Here is a 15084-nt window from a genome sequence, read left to right on the forward strand (position 1 = left end):
AGGATTGAAATGAAGAATTCAAAAAAGAGCTTCAATAGTAGATGAGACCAAGCAGAAGAAAGTTAGTAAAGCTGAATACAGATTATTTTATTGAAGTATAGTTGACACACAATGTGACATTAGTTTCAAGTGTACAACATAGTAATTTGACAAGTCTGTACATTACGCTATGCTCACCACAGGTATAGCTATCATCTGTTACCATAAAATGCTATCACAATACCACTGACTATATTCTCTATGTTGTACCTTTAATTCCTGTGACTTATTCATTCCATAACCGGAAGCCTGTATTTCCCACTCCCTTCACCTATTTTGCCCATCCCTCAATATCCTCCCCCTGAAAACCATCTCTTTGTTCTCTATATTTATTAGTTGTTTCTGCTTCTTGTTTGTTTGGGGTTGTTTGTTTGTTTGTTTGTTTGTTTTTTAGATTCCATGTATAAGTAAAATCATACCGTATCTGTCTTTCTCTGACTTACTTCATTTAGTGTAATATCCTCCAGGTCCATCCATGTTGTCACATATGGCAAGACCTCATTCTTTTTTATGGCTGAATGATATTCGTGTGTGTGTGTGTGTGTGTGTGTGTGTGTGTGTGTGTGTGTGTGGACATCTTTGTCCATTCATCTGTCAATGGGTGCTTGGGTTGCTTTCACACCTTGGCTTTTGTATATAATGCTGCAATAAACATAGGGGTGCATACTTCTCCTTGAATTAGTGTTTTCATTTTCTTTGTGTAAATACTCAGTAGGAACACAGATCATTTGAAATGATCCAGTCAGAGAAAAGCAAAGGGGAAAAAAATGAAGGGGAATGAAGAAATCCTATGGGATTGATGGGACACCATTAAGAGAAACAACCTATGTATTATGAGAATCTAAGGATAGAGAGAAAGGGGCAGAAAGCTTATTTTAAAAAAATATGCCTGAGAACTTCCCAAATCTGGGGGCATATTCGCACATTCAAGTTCATGAAGTTGCAAACAAATTCAACCCAAAGAGATCTTCCCCAGGACACATTATAATAAAACTTTCAAAAATCAAAGACAAAGATAAATCTTGAAAGCAGCAATAAAAAGAAGTGTGCTACTTATAAAGGAACTCCATAAGACTATCAGTGGATTTCTTAGCAGAAGCCTTAAAGGCCAGGAGAGAGTGGGGTGATATACTTTAAGTAACCAAGAATACTCTATCTGGTAAAGTTTTCAGAAATGAAGGAGAGACAAAGTCTTTCCCAGTCAAACAAAAGCTGAGGTTATTTCACCACCACTAGAACTGCCTTATAAGAAATGATGAAAGGAGTTCTTCAAGCAGGCATGAAGAGACACTAATTAGTAACATGGAAACATGAAAATATAAAACATATTGATAAATTTAATTATATAGTCAAATTCAGAATATTCCAATACTGTAATCTGGTAGTGTGTTAATCAGTTAATTCTAGTATAAAGGTTAAAGGACACAAGTATTATAAATAACTATGGCTACAATATTTGCTAATGGATATATAATATAAAAAGATGTAAATTGTGGCCTCAAAAACAAAATGGGAGGGGTGCCTGGGTGGCTCAGTCAGTTAAATGTCAGACTCTTGATTTTGGCTCAGGTCATGATCTCATGGTTCATGAAATCAAGCCCCACATCGGGCTGTGCTGACAGCGTGGAGCCTGCTTGGGATTCTCTCTCTCGGTCTCTCTCTGCCCCCCTGCCCAAATAAATAAATTTTTTTAAGTGGGAGGGTAAAAGGGTAGACTCTTTGTCTGTAACTGAAATTAAATTGTTATCTGCTTAAAATACACTGTTGTATCTATAAGATGTTTTATGTAAGCCCCATGGTAACCACAAAGCAAAAATCCACAGTAGATGCACAAAAGATAAAAAGAATGCAATCAAAGCATACCACTATGGAAAATCATCATCTCACAAAGGAAGGTGGTAAGAGAGGAAGAAAGCAACAAAGAACTATGAAACAGCCAGAAAACAATTAACAAGATGACATGATTAAGTTCTTCCCTATCGATAATTACTCTAAATTCATATGGATTAAATTTTCCATCAAAATGCAGAGTGGCTGGATGGATGAAAAACAAGACCCAACTATGTGCTGCCTAAACAAGAGACTCACATCAGCTTTAAGGACACACATAGGCTCAAAGTGAAGGGATAGAAAAAGATATCACATGCAAGTGAAACCAAAATAGAGGAGAGGTAGCTATATTTACATGAGACAAAATAGACTTTAAGCCAGAAGCTGCAACAAGAAACAAAGAAAGTCATTATAGAATGATAAAGGGGTCAATTCATCAAGAATTATGGGTTTCAGTGTTAACTGAATTCACACCCCAGCCAAGTTACTCATGTGAAAATTGGGGCACTGATTGGGAAGAAGGTCCTCATTCCAAATTTCCAAGATTTAGTGGAACTAGGAGACTAATAATCTCAAACTCCTAAGTCACTCTAGCCTCTCTTGCAAATGGAGGCAGTTTGTCCTCCTGTATTTGTGGAGACTAGCCTTCACTAAATTGAAAACCTTGAAAAATCTCATCTGAGGCAACTGCCTTGGTAGGGACTCCCATTTTCCTGAAGATTCACCACAACCACCTCTTACTTCTAGTAGACTCATAACTACAGTCAGATGTTCAAATGCCCCAGCAGGGCAAATACAAAGTCTGACCAGGAGGAAATAGCTTTTACAGCAAAAGACTCTCAGGATTTGCATATATAGTGACAAAAATCCAGGGAATATGTGAGAGTATACTATAAGGGAGTTAAAGCAAGGAGCACAGAATATAATGTTGAGTTGGTTAGAATTTATTAATATGGGTACACTTATCAGACATTAAGGATTTAATGTTCTAGCATCTACAGCTGTAAGTGATGCTAACCATTTATTTGGTAAACTCACTGAAACTTGGACTCCACAGTGGCCTGTGTTTTAAATTGAGATACTGGAACATCCCTGGCATCGTGTAGGAAGAAATCCAAAGACTTAGGAAGACAGGAATGTTGGAATATATTTATCACATATTGGCTTGCACATCCACTCCCTCCAAGTATATCCTCTGAGAGGATTCTGGGAACATCTCCTTACCAACGCACTGAAAATTATATTAGTGAGTGGGAGTATTTACATCCTTGAAAAGCTCTATAGTGGCTTTCTTCTGTAGGTTAGGCATGTGGGATGACCCATTTCCGAGTAGCAGAAGTTAAACATTACTGTTTAACCACCAAAGACAAAGCAGGCACATTTACTATAAAGAGAAGTAGAAATATAGGGGCACCTGTGTGGCTCAGTCAGTTGGGCATCCGATTCAGCTCAGGTCATTATCTGACAGTACATGAGTTCGAGTTCCGCATCGGGCTCTGTGTTAACAGCTCAGAGCCTGGAGCCTGCTTCAGATTCTGTGTCTCCCTCTCCCTGCCCCTCCCCTGCTCATGTTCTCTCTCTCTCTCTCTCTCTCTCTCTCTCTCTCTCAAAACTAAGTAAACATTTTTTAAAAGAGAGAAGTAGAAATATAGTGGTAATCAGATGCTTTTTTGACCTTCACCGATCTTTGTGGCTAAATGATTATGACGGTTGTAGGAATAAAATAGATGACCAGCCTACTGAAATGTTGGTCACCAACATTTAGTATAAAAAATCCATGGGGCGCCTGGGTGGCGCAGTCGGTTAAGCGTCCGACTTCAGCCAGGTCACGATCTCGCGGTCCGTGAGTTCGAGCCCCGCGTCAGGCTCTGGGCTGATGGCTCAGAGCCTGGAGCCTGTTTCTGATTCTGTGTCTCCCTGTCTCCCTGTCTCCCTGTCTCCCTGTCTCCCTGTCTCTCTGCCCCTCCCCCGTTCATGCTCTGTCTCTCTCTGTCCCAAAAATAAATAAACGTTGAAAAAAAAATCCATATATGGTGGCCAAAACTATGACTTTAGTCACCACAGTAGAGAGTTCTGACCTCTTACCAGTTACCAGGCCTAAGCCCCATAACTGAAGGCAAGGTTGCATCCCCTTAAAGGAGGCTACTGTAGCACTGCCATTAGTATATACTGAAAATCTTCCTCCAAGTCTTCTTTACAAGGAGCTGTGGCCATCTCCTAAAATGACTGTGTGCCGGGGAAAAAGAAATATTCAGGTTTTTCAGGGATTTCTAAACATTGGCACTAAATTGATGTTAATTCCTGGGGACTCTAAATGCCACTGCAGCCCACCAGTTTAAGTGTGGGCTTTGTGGTGCACAGGTGAGAAACTGAGTCTCTCTCTCTCTTTATGGAACAGCTTAGGATCATTTAATTACAGTTCTCAGAAACCTTGTTTAGGGGCTTATGAGTATAGAGGTTGCTGCTAGTTCCTGGTTGCTAGAAATCTCCAGTCCTCTACAGTTAAGGGGACTTGTCCAAGTGGAGGTTAGTGCCTCATACTCCACAGCCAATGTTGTAGCTGACTCTGGGCTGGTGGGGGTTGTAGAGACATGAAACAGTGGGGAGGAATATGTGGGGGTCTAAGAACATGGCTGTGGTATTCCTAGAGTTGCTACATAAACAACTGTAATTGCCTGTATCTTGTTTAAGAAGGCATTGTGTACTAGAAGACCAAAAAAAAAAAAAAAATGTTACAATAGCACCACAAAGAGGGTAAAGAGGATGGTCTGGTGAGAACCCAGAAACTTCTGGAGGACACCTGAATCTTCACACTGATCTTTCTCCATTCTGACATCTGCATGGACATGGAAGACTTTGCTTGCTGGGATGTCTAGCAAAGTAATACTGAACTGCATATGGTCCAACATGAGGGTCTCAGGAAGAAGTATTGCTGCAATGCCCATGGCCTGACTTGGGGTCCTTTAAGATTAGCACCATTTCTCCCAGTGGTGATGAAGAGTTTGAACACAGTTGAATTGGGGTCAATTGGTGAGTTAGGTCTTTGAGGTCGTAGCTGAGTATTAATATTGATGATGCATTGACCACCACCTGGTTTCCCTAAGGGAAAGAAATCCAAAGGGATTTTTGCCTCTACAAAAAAAGGCAGAAAGTAAAAATAGCATTCAGCATTTGTTTTGAGGCAAGTCATTATAGAGGCAGCATGCATCCTAAGCTCCTTCCCAGGAGCCACACTCAGCAGCTCAGCATTCAGCAACTGTAGCTTTGAACTGTGTCTGAAGCATCTGTGCTTTATCTCGACATATATTGTGCATCCATTAACAAGATGTGTCCTGAGGAAACAGAAAAGCCTAAAAGAGTTGATTTTTTGGGGTCTAGGAATGTTCAAAATTTTTTGCCATATAAATAAATGATAATTGCTTCTTTGCTTTATGTCATTCTGGCTTGCAGAAGGTTTCACAGGAATGTCATACTTTCAGACAGTGGGGAAAACCTGTATTTTCTTCACTTGGCTTCCAAGATAACAATACTTGAGTTTTTCTTTCACTTCCCTAGTCGTTTTTTATGTCTCTCCTGTTGGTTACTCTTCTTTTCTTAGAGTTCTAATATTGGAGTTCTCCCAGAGCTTAGTCCTTGCACCTTCCTTTTATTTTTTAAAAGTTTTTAATTCCAGTTAGTTCACAGTGTGATTTTAGTTTCAGGTGTACAATAAAATGAATCAACAATTCCATACATCACCCAGTACTCATCACGACAAGTGCATTCCTTAATCCCTATCACCTATTTAACCCATTCCCCACCCCACAATCCCCCCGAGAAATTGAGTCTTAACTCAAGTTTGAATCAGTGGATTAAGTAAATCCACAGAACCACTCTATAGTGATTTCATAAGTTCCTGTGTGTATAATTAGAATAGATACATGGTAACTGGCAGAATTTTCAGTTTAGAATTCCTGATCGTGAAATAAGTAGGCTTATAGTATGAAGGGTCAAGTTGTAGCCCTTGGAAATTCCCCTCCCCCACATATACATATACCAGGAGAGTAAACAAAAAATATTGTTTTCCTGGGATGACAGAATGGGGATTTACAGAGATTAGTAACACCAATAAAGATTTGAAAGCAGCAGGGAGTGATGTAACCTATCTCATGCCAACTTAACTTGCCCGTTCGGTCTGTGAAGAAGGTGGATGGATTTTGGAGAATGTAGATTATTATAAATTTAATCAGGTGATGTCTGCCTGCAATTGCAGCTGCTTTCTGCATGTAGTATCTTTACTGGAGCAAATCAATGTACCCCCTGCTACCTGATATGCAGCTATTGACCTAGCAAATGCTTATTTCTCCATACAAATTGGTAGAGAACACCAGAGCTATTGGCTTTTACTAGGCAAAGCCAACAATGTAACTTCACTGTCTTGCCCCAGGGCTATGACAGTTCTCCTGCTCTCTACCATGATGTAGTCCACAGAGATTTTGAGCATCTTGACCTTCCAATCAGCATTGACTTGGTCCACTACATTGATGACATTATACTCATTGGATATGAGGCGCAGGAAGAAGCAAGGTCTTTAACTATCTTTATGAGATATATGCAAACCAGAGGATGAAAGATAAACCCCATTTCTGGTACCAGTTTTCACATCAGTCAAATGCCAGTTACTACATCATTATCTCAGCCCTCAACTCACCCTTTTGTATTATTCTTTGAAGCTGGAGCTGGGACTCTGAAAACCACATTTCTTTGCCTTGCCAGGTGGTCCTGTTAAGCTCTGTTAACTGGTGGCACCAGAGGGAGAACCCGAGACTGTGGAAGGGCAAGAGAATTGTTCCTTCCTGTCTACCTCAAGACTGCCTCCTATAGCCTTTTGGTTTCTGTGTGCTTTATGCCAGCAATGGTTCTTCATCCTGGTAGCAGCAGGCCCTTTCTGCAGCAACAACTGAATCCAGTTTGTAGTTTTTCTACAGTTTTGTACATTTCACCGACTCAAAGACATCAACACCAGCCAGCCATTGTTCTTGCCTTAGAGGTCTGGGTCCCACAGAGTCCCTCCTCTAAGCTCAGGGACACCGACACCAACTGAGCAGCATCTTCTCATACATCTGAGTTTCAACTGAGGGGTCACTCCTCTGTTTGTAAGTTTCTTCCTTTGCTTCATTTTTTCCCCCAGCTCTAGATGTGGTAACATTTGCTCCCTCTATAATACCTTCGATTTCTCTTTTTAGCTTTGTAGTCACTTCCTTCACTTTATATCTGGGTAACAATTCTTGTTAAATTATGTATTCATGGCACAAAAACAGACACTCAGATCAATGGAACAGAATAGAGAACACAGAAATGGACCCACAAACATATGGCCAACTAATCTCTGACAAAGTAGGAAAGAACATCCAATGGAATAAAGACAGTCTCTTCAGCAAGTGGTGCGGGGAAAACTGGACAGCGTCATGCAGAAGAATGAACTCAGATCACTTTCTTACACCATACACAAAAATAAACTCAAAATGGATGAAAGACCTAAATGTAAGACAGGAAGCCATCAAAATCCTCAAGGAGAATGCAGGCAAAAACCTCTTTGATCTTGGCCGCAGCAACTTCTTACTCAACACACCTCCAGAGGCGATGGAAACAAAAGCAAAAATGAACTAGTGGGACCTCATCAAAACAAAAAGCTTCTGCACAGAGAAGAAACAATCAGCAGAACTAAAAGGCAACCGACAGAATGGGAGAAGATATTTGCAAACGACATATCAGATAAAGGGTTAGTATCCAGAATCTATAAAGAACTTATCAAATTCAACACCCAAAAAACAAATAATCCAGTGAAGAAATGGGCAAAAGACATGAACAGACACTTCTCCAAAAAAGACATCCAGATGGCCAACCAACACATGAAAACGTGCTCAACATCACTCATCATCAGGGAAATCCAAATCAAAACCACAGTGAGATACCCCCTTCAGAATGGCTAACATTAACAACTGTCAGAATGGCTAACATTAACAACTGTCAGAATGGCTAACATTAACAACTCAGGCAACAACAGATGTTAGCGAGGATGCGGAGAAAGAGGATCTCTTTTGCATTGTTGGTGGCAATGCAAGCTGGTGCAGCCACTCTGGAAAACAGTATGGAGGTGCCTCAATAAACTAAAAATAGAACTACTGTATGACCCAGCAATTACACTACTAGGCATTTATCCAAGGGATACAGGTGTGCTGTTTCGAAGGGACACATGCACCCCCATGTTTATAGCAGCACTATCAACAATAGTCAAAGTATGGAAAGAGCCGAAATGTCCATGGATGGATGAATGGATAAAGAAGATGTGGTATATATATACAATAGAGTATTACTCAGCAATCAAAAAGAATGGAATCTTGCCCTTTGCAACTATGTGGATGGAACTAGAGGGTATTATGCTAAGTGAAATTAGTCAGAGAAAGACAATCATACGACTTCACTCGTATGAGGACTTTAAGACACAGAACAGATGAACATAAGGGAAGGGAAGCAAAAATAATATAAAAACAGGGAGGGGGACAAAACATAAGAGACTCTTAAATATGAGGAACAGAGGGTTATTGGAGGGATAGTAGGAGGGGGGATAGGCTAAATGGGTAAGAAGCATTAAGGAATCTACTCCTGAAATCATTGTTGCACTATATGCTAACTAATTTAGATGTAAATTAAAAAAATAAAATTAAAAAATTATCTATTCAAATAACTGGTATGATTTCCATTTCCTATATGGACACTATTGAAGTTAGTAGCAAATTATTAAAGTTTAAGAAAAATTACAACCAGGTGAAGGCAATACATGACTCGTTCATACTCTAGCTATTATATATTCCACCTGTACTAATTAATTTATAGTCATGTTACTTTGTAATATAATCACTTCAAATGTAAGGAATTGAATTATTAAAAACAGAAAGTATGATTTCTTCTTCCCCATTTTAACCAGCTTAGCTATATAAACCATAGTCTTTTAAGTGACACACTTCATTTAGTACATAATAAATGAGTTACAGGTGTACTGCAAGATAGTTACCTATCCAGCCCTATGAGGGCCTGAAAGGACTGGAGTCATTGGTGCCTCTACATAATTCACCCCTGGCCAAAAGCAATTTGTTCGAAGGATTCTCAGAGAGTAGCCCAAAATAATCAGAGACTGATGATCCACTCTAGTGTCCCCCATGGTCCCATAGGAGGCAAGCATAATTAAGAATTTGCTTTATTAAAGCAAGTATCCTTATAAAAGAGCAAAGCCAAGGAGTATTCTACTACCAGGGCATCACCTTCCAAAGCCAGTTGCAGTGAGTATTGCTGCTTGTCATAAACACTGAGCCTTAGAGCTGCTGGAAGAGTGCATGTTCCAGGTACCCAAGGGGCAGGACTCACAGCCTAAGGTGTGGCCAGGAAACACAGGGAGGCCTGCCAGATACTCCTTATGGACTCAACCCCCAATATCTCTCTTCCTATATATTGAATTCTTCCTTTTCTTCATGGTTGATATGCCCTTTTAGTTACATACAAATTAGCTGCAGGATTTTCATTTTATTTATTTATTTTTTTTTTTTTTTTTTTAAAGATTTTTTTTTTCAACGTTTATTTATTTTTTTGGGACAGAGAGAGACAGAGCATGAACGGGGGAGGGGCAGAGAGAGAGGGAGACACAGGATCGGAAACAGGCTCCAGGCTCTGAGCCATCAGCCCAGAGCCCGACGCGGGGCTCGAACTCACGGACCGCGAGATCGTGACCTGGCTGAAGTCGGTCGCTTAACCGACTGCGCCACCCAGGCGCCCCAGGATTTTCATTTTAATAACATAGTCATACTCTGCAAATTAGAGTTTGACCATTATTTTGTAATATATAATTGATATGAAAAAGTGGATTATGAAACCAGTCATGTTATCATAAGATATTGCCACCTTACATTTGCCAGTAGGAAAAAAGTAAGAGTGATTAGAGTCAAATATAATTTATACTTGTAACTTTTTAATTGTTGTGAAAATTATTTTAAATTTATTACTTAGTTGCATGAATTATATTCTCATCAATAATGACTAACAAGTGATCATTGTTGAATTGTCTTGTTCAGGAATTATGTGCAGTCATTTCAATCATAAGACTCTACATTTCTTGTGAGACTAGTTTAGTGGTGAGCAACTCCTTTAACTTTTGTTTATCTGGGAAAATCTTTATCTCTTCTTAAATTCTGAATGATGACCTGAAATGTTAAATGGAATTCCTCTTTCTATTTGTTTTTGGTTTTTGTTTACAGGGAATTTTTTAGTACTTCACTGTGGGTGCGATGGCCAAGGGGCTGTCTGGGGTCTACTTTTGGGAAGGTGCTGAGGTGTGACTGGCTGGGAAGATGCCAGTGATGGTTTTATGACAGAAAGTGCCTTAATTTCAGTAAGTTGCTGGATCAGTGTGGGAACCAGGAACTCAAGGCTCCTGGAGGAATTGCTACACCCCAGTGTATGGTCAGCTGTTAGGCTTTATAATGACATGAATAATGGAAGATATCTTTGGAAAAGGATACTATAGAATCTGTAAATTCTGAACTTGGGGGAATTTGGTCAGTAGGACAAAGAATCTGGAGAGAGATTTTCCTGGAATCTACATGACCTTCAACGCACACCAGTGGTCTGAGATGGTCTGGCCAATCATAGAAGCACTTAGAGATGCCACAAAGAGAAGAGCCTTCACCCTAGTCTCTCAAGCCTACACCTCCATAAAGAGCCAAAGACTTTGCAGCCGTTGTCAGGCTCCTGTGGAAGAGGCGGTGAAAGTTACATTAGAACAAGGATGGCAAGCCCACTTCACCACAAGAATGTTATGCCCAAAAAACCAGTTGCAGGGGCCCTGGATGTTTCCTTCAACTGGATCATTCCCTCATCAGAACCTGCCCCAATTCCACCAATCCCCAACAAGTAGCAGTTAGCCAGACTGACCAATTATGTGGCTTTCATCAAAAGCTGATATATCATTCTGAATTCAAGATCCACCTTCAGAATCCTGTATACTGACAAATATAGAAATGTAAAATTTTTATTTTCAATTTATTGGATGGATTAGCACCCCAGCATTCCCTACTGAGTATGTGATAAAATACGTATATATAGTATATGTATTTTGTCCTTAAACATTATGCTGGATAGTTGTTGAAACAATTTTTGTTTTGTAATATTTGACAATTTGGATGGAACCCGTCAGTATTATGCAGTTTATATTTCCTAGTGACTATAAACACAGATTTCCTGCTTCATGTGGGACAGTGATTGTCAATTGTTTGTTCCTGCCGCAGCACAGCACACCCCCCAGTCTGCACCGATGGTTAAGAGTTAGAGTGATTCATGTGGGATTTGAGAAAGACTGTCCCCAGAGGCAGTATCTGAGCTGCTGAGGATTCCTATCCACCCTCTTCAGAGAATGTGCTCTCCTTTCTCCTCACCTCCTGAATATCACACACAGAATGCTGAAATGTAGATGAGGAACAAAAGACCATTTCCTCAGTAAAGCAGTGTGTTAACTTCACATCTTTTCCTGGTAATGTTAGTACATCCAGTGTACTGGCAGTGGAGGGTTTGTCATGAAAATGTGACTATTTAAGACCCTCAGGAGACATATTAGATGTAATATTCCTTTTAGGAGCAGGGAAATGTAGGGTGGAAAGCATTATATTGGCAAAGTTATTAAGATAAGTGATACACTTTGCCCAACTGTCCTGCAGCCTACTGGTTGCTTATATTTATCCTTTGGTTCAAGTTCTGCCTTTTGGAAAAATAGTGAACAAGTCTTTCAGTTTTTGTGTGATGCCCTCTGAATATTTGGAGATGTTCATTGTATCTTCAGGTTATCTCCCCACACCCCACTTAATTTATTCTGCATTTGTTCAATAAATATTTAATTGAAAAAATAAAATAAAGGGAATTATTTAAATGAAAAGAACATAAATGGAAGAAAATTAAGAAAAAACTTCACTAGTAAAAGCAAACATAATAAAGGTAACAGATTAATCACTTATAAAGTCAGTAAGGAGGCTAAAACACAAAAATAATAAAATCAATTATATCTACAAAAAAGTAGTCAAGGGATACACAAAATAAAGATGTAAGATATGATATCACATACATAAAACATGCAGGGGGAGTAAAAATTTAGTGCCTTTAGAATGTATTCTTCAGCATACATGTGAACTCAAGTGACCAACTTAATATAGACCGCTAATACACATGTTATATATGAACCCCATATGTAACCACAAATTAAAAACTTATTATACACAAAATAAAAAAATAAACCTGAGCATAACACGAAAGTAAGTCATGAAACCAGAAGGAAAAGTAAGGAGGACAAGAGGATAAGAAAGGAACAAAGAACTAAAAAACAACCAGAAAACAACAAATGGCAATAAGTACATACCTATCAATAATCACTTTAAATGTAAATGCTCCAATCAAAAGACATCAGGTCACTTAATGGATAAAAAACCAAAATGCACCTATACGTTGTCTATGATACTTCAGACCGAAAGACACATACAAATTGGAAGTGAAGGGATAAAATAATGATATTCCATGCAATGAAGGTGGAAAAAAGGTAGCAATAGTTACATCAGACAAAACAGACTTAAAAACAAAGACTGTAACAAGAGAAAAAGAAGGGCATTACATAATGATAAAAAGGAATCAATGTAAAAACAGGATTGACACTGTAAATATCTATGCACCCAACATGGAAGCACCTAAATACAAGCAAATATTAATAGATATAAAGGGAGAAATTGACAGTAACACAATAATAGTAGGGGACTTAAATACCCCACTTACACCAATGAATATATCATCTAGACAGAAAATCAATAAGGAAGGAGTGGCTCTGAATAACCCATTAGATCAGATGGATTAACAGATATGTACAGAGCATCTCATCCCCAAACAGTAAAATAGACATTCTTTTCATATGCACACGGAACAGTCTCCAGCATCACATATTAGTCCACAAAACAAGTCTCAATAAAAAGATTGAAATCCTTCGGGGCACCTGGGTGGCGCAGTCGGTTAAGCGTCCGACTTCAGCCAGGTCACGATCTCGCGGTCCGTGAGTTCGAGCCCCGCGTCGGGCTCTGGGCTGATGGCTCAGAGTCTGGAGCCTGTTTCCGATTCTGTGTCTCCCTCTCTCTCTGCCCCTCCCCCGTTCATGCTCTGTCTCTCTCTGTCCCAAAAATAAATAAACGTTGGAAAAAAAAAATAAAGAAAAAGATTGAAATCCTATCAAGTATCTTTTCTGACCACAACAATATGAAACTAGAAACAAGGAAAAAAAACTGGAAAAAACACAAACACATTGAAGCTAAACTACATGCTACTAAACAACCAATGGTTAACAAAGAAATCAAAGAGGAAATCAAAAAATACATGGAGACAGACTTGCAGGTGCCACCATCCCAGAGTTGCCCATGCCACCCAGTCATGGTCAACCCCACTGTGTCCTTTGACATTGCTGTGGATGATGAGCCCTTGGGCCGTGTTTCCTTTGAGTTGTTTGCAGACGAATTCCAAAAACAGCAGAAAACTTTCATGCTCTGAGCACTGGGGACAGAGGATTTGGTTATAAAGTTTCCTGCTTTGACAGGATTATTCCAAGTTTTATGTGCCAGGGTGGTGACTTTACATGCCATAATGGCACTGGATCCAAGTCCATCTATGGGGAGAAATTTGATGAGAATTTCATTCTGACACACATAGGTCCTGGCATCTTATCCATGGCAAGTGCTGGATGCAACACAAATGGTTCCCAGTTTTTCATCTCAGTGGTTCGATGGCAAGCATGTGGTCTTTGGCAAGGTGAAAGAGGGCATGAATATTGTGGAAGCCATGGAGCACCTTGGGTATAGGAATGGCAAGATCAGCAAGAAGATCACCAATGCTGACTGGACAAACCTAATAAATTTGACTTGTGTTTTATTTTAACTACCAAACCGTTCCTTTTATAGCTCAAGAGTACATCCCTTCACCCCTATCTGCTTGAAATATCCTATAATCTGTGCTCTCACTGTAGTTCTATGGGTTCCATATTTTCCTTACTCCCCTCCAAGTCTAGCTGGATTGCAGAGTTAAGCTTATGATTATGAAATAAAAACTAAACAACAACAACAACTAAAGTACATGGAGGCAAATGAAAATGGAAACACAATGGTCCAAAATCTTTGGGACACAGCAAAAGCAGTTCTAAGAAGAAAGTTTATAGTCTACTTTGAGACACAAGAAAAAGCTCAAAACAATGATATAAACTTACAAGTAAAGGAACTAGGAAAAGAACAAGCAAAGCCCGAAGCTAGTAGAAGAAAGAAAATTATAAAGACTAGAGTGAAAATAAATGAAAGAGAAATGAAAAAAATCAATAGAAAAGATCAGTGAAACCAATGGCTGGTTCTTTGAAGAGATAAATAGAATTGGATAAACTTATACAAATCCATTAAGAAAGAAAAAAAGAGAGGATTCAAATAAATAAGATCAGAAATGAAAGAGGAGAAATAACAACCAACACTACAGAAATACAAAGGATTATAAAATAAAACTATGAAAAATAATATGTCAACAAATTGGACAACCTAGAAGAAATGGATAAATTCCTAGAAACATACAATCTTCCAAATGGAATCAGGAAGAAATAGAAAATTTGAACAGACCAATTTCTAGTAATGAAATTGAATAGGTCATCAAAAAACTCCCAACAAACACAAGTCCAGGACCTGATGGCTCCACAGCTGAATTCTACCAAACATTTAAAGAAGAGTTAATACTGGGGCCCTCAGGTGGCTCAGTTGGTTAAGCGTCAGACTCTTGATTTAGGCTCAGACCATGATCTCACGGTTCTGACAGCGCACAGCTGGCTTGGGATTCTCTCTCTCCCTCTCTCTCTCTGTCCCTCCCCTGCTCACTCTTTTTCTCAAAATAGATAGATAGATAGTAAATATATATATGTATATCTTATATAATATATAAAATATTTAATGTTGTTATATTATTATATATTAAATACATTATATTTTATATATTTATTATATATTATAAATAATATAATTTATAATTATTATACATAATATTAATATTATATAATATTTAAAGAAGAGTTAATACCCATTCTACTAAAACTATTCCAAAAAATGAACAGGGAAGAAAACTTCCAAATACATTCTA

The 15084-nt window shown here is 38.8% G+C and overlaps 1 protein-coding gene and 2 pseudogenes across 19 annotated transcripts in view; 2 read left to right on the forward strand and 1 right to left on the reverse strand.

Moving 5' to 3' along the window:
- The window catches only part of EFCAB5 (EF-hand calcium binding domain 5), a 200984-nt gene that overhangs the window by 179048 nt on the left and 6852 nt on the right, over window positions 1–15084 (reverse strand). The gene's annotated exons all lie outside the window — the stretch shown is intronic.
- Window positions 10033–10861, forward strand: LOC123603221 (annotated as a pseudogene).
- On the forward strand, window positions 13354–14200 carry LOC123603222 (annotated as a pseudogene).

This window comes from Leopardus geoffroyi, chromosome E1, assembly GCF_018350155.1.
Source record: "Leopardus geoffroyi isolate Oge1 chromosome E1, O.geoffroyi_Oge1_pat1.0, whole genome shotgun sequence".
NCBI classification, from domain to species: Eukaryota; Metazoa; Chordata; class Mammalia; order Carnivora; family Felidae; genus Leopardus; species Leopardus geoffroyi.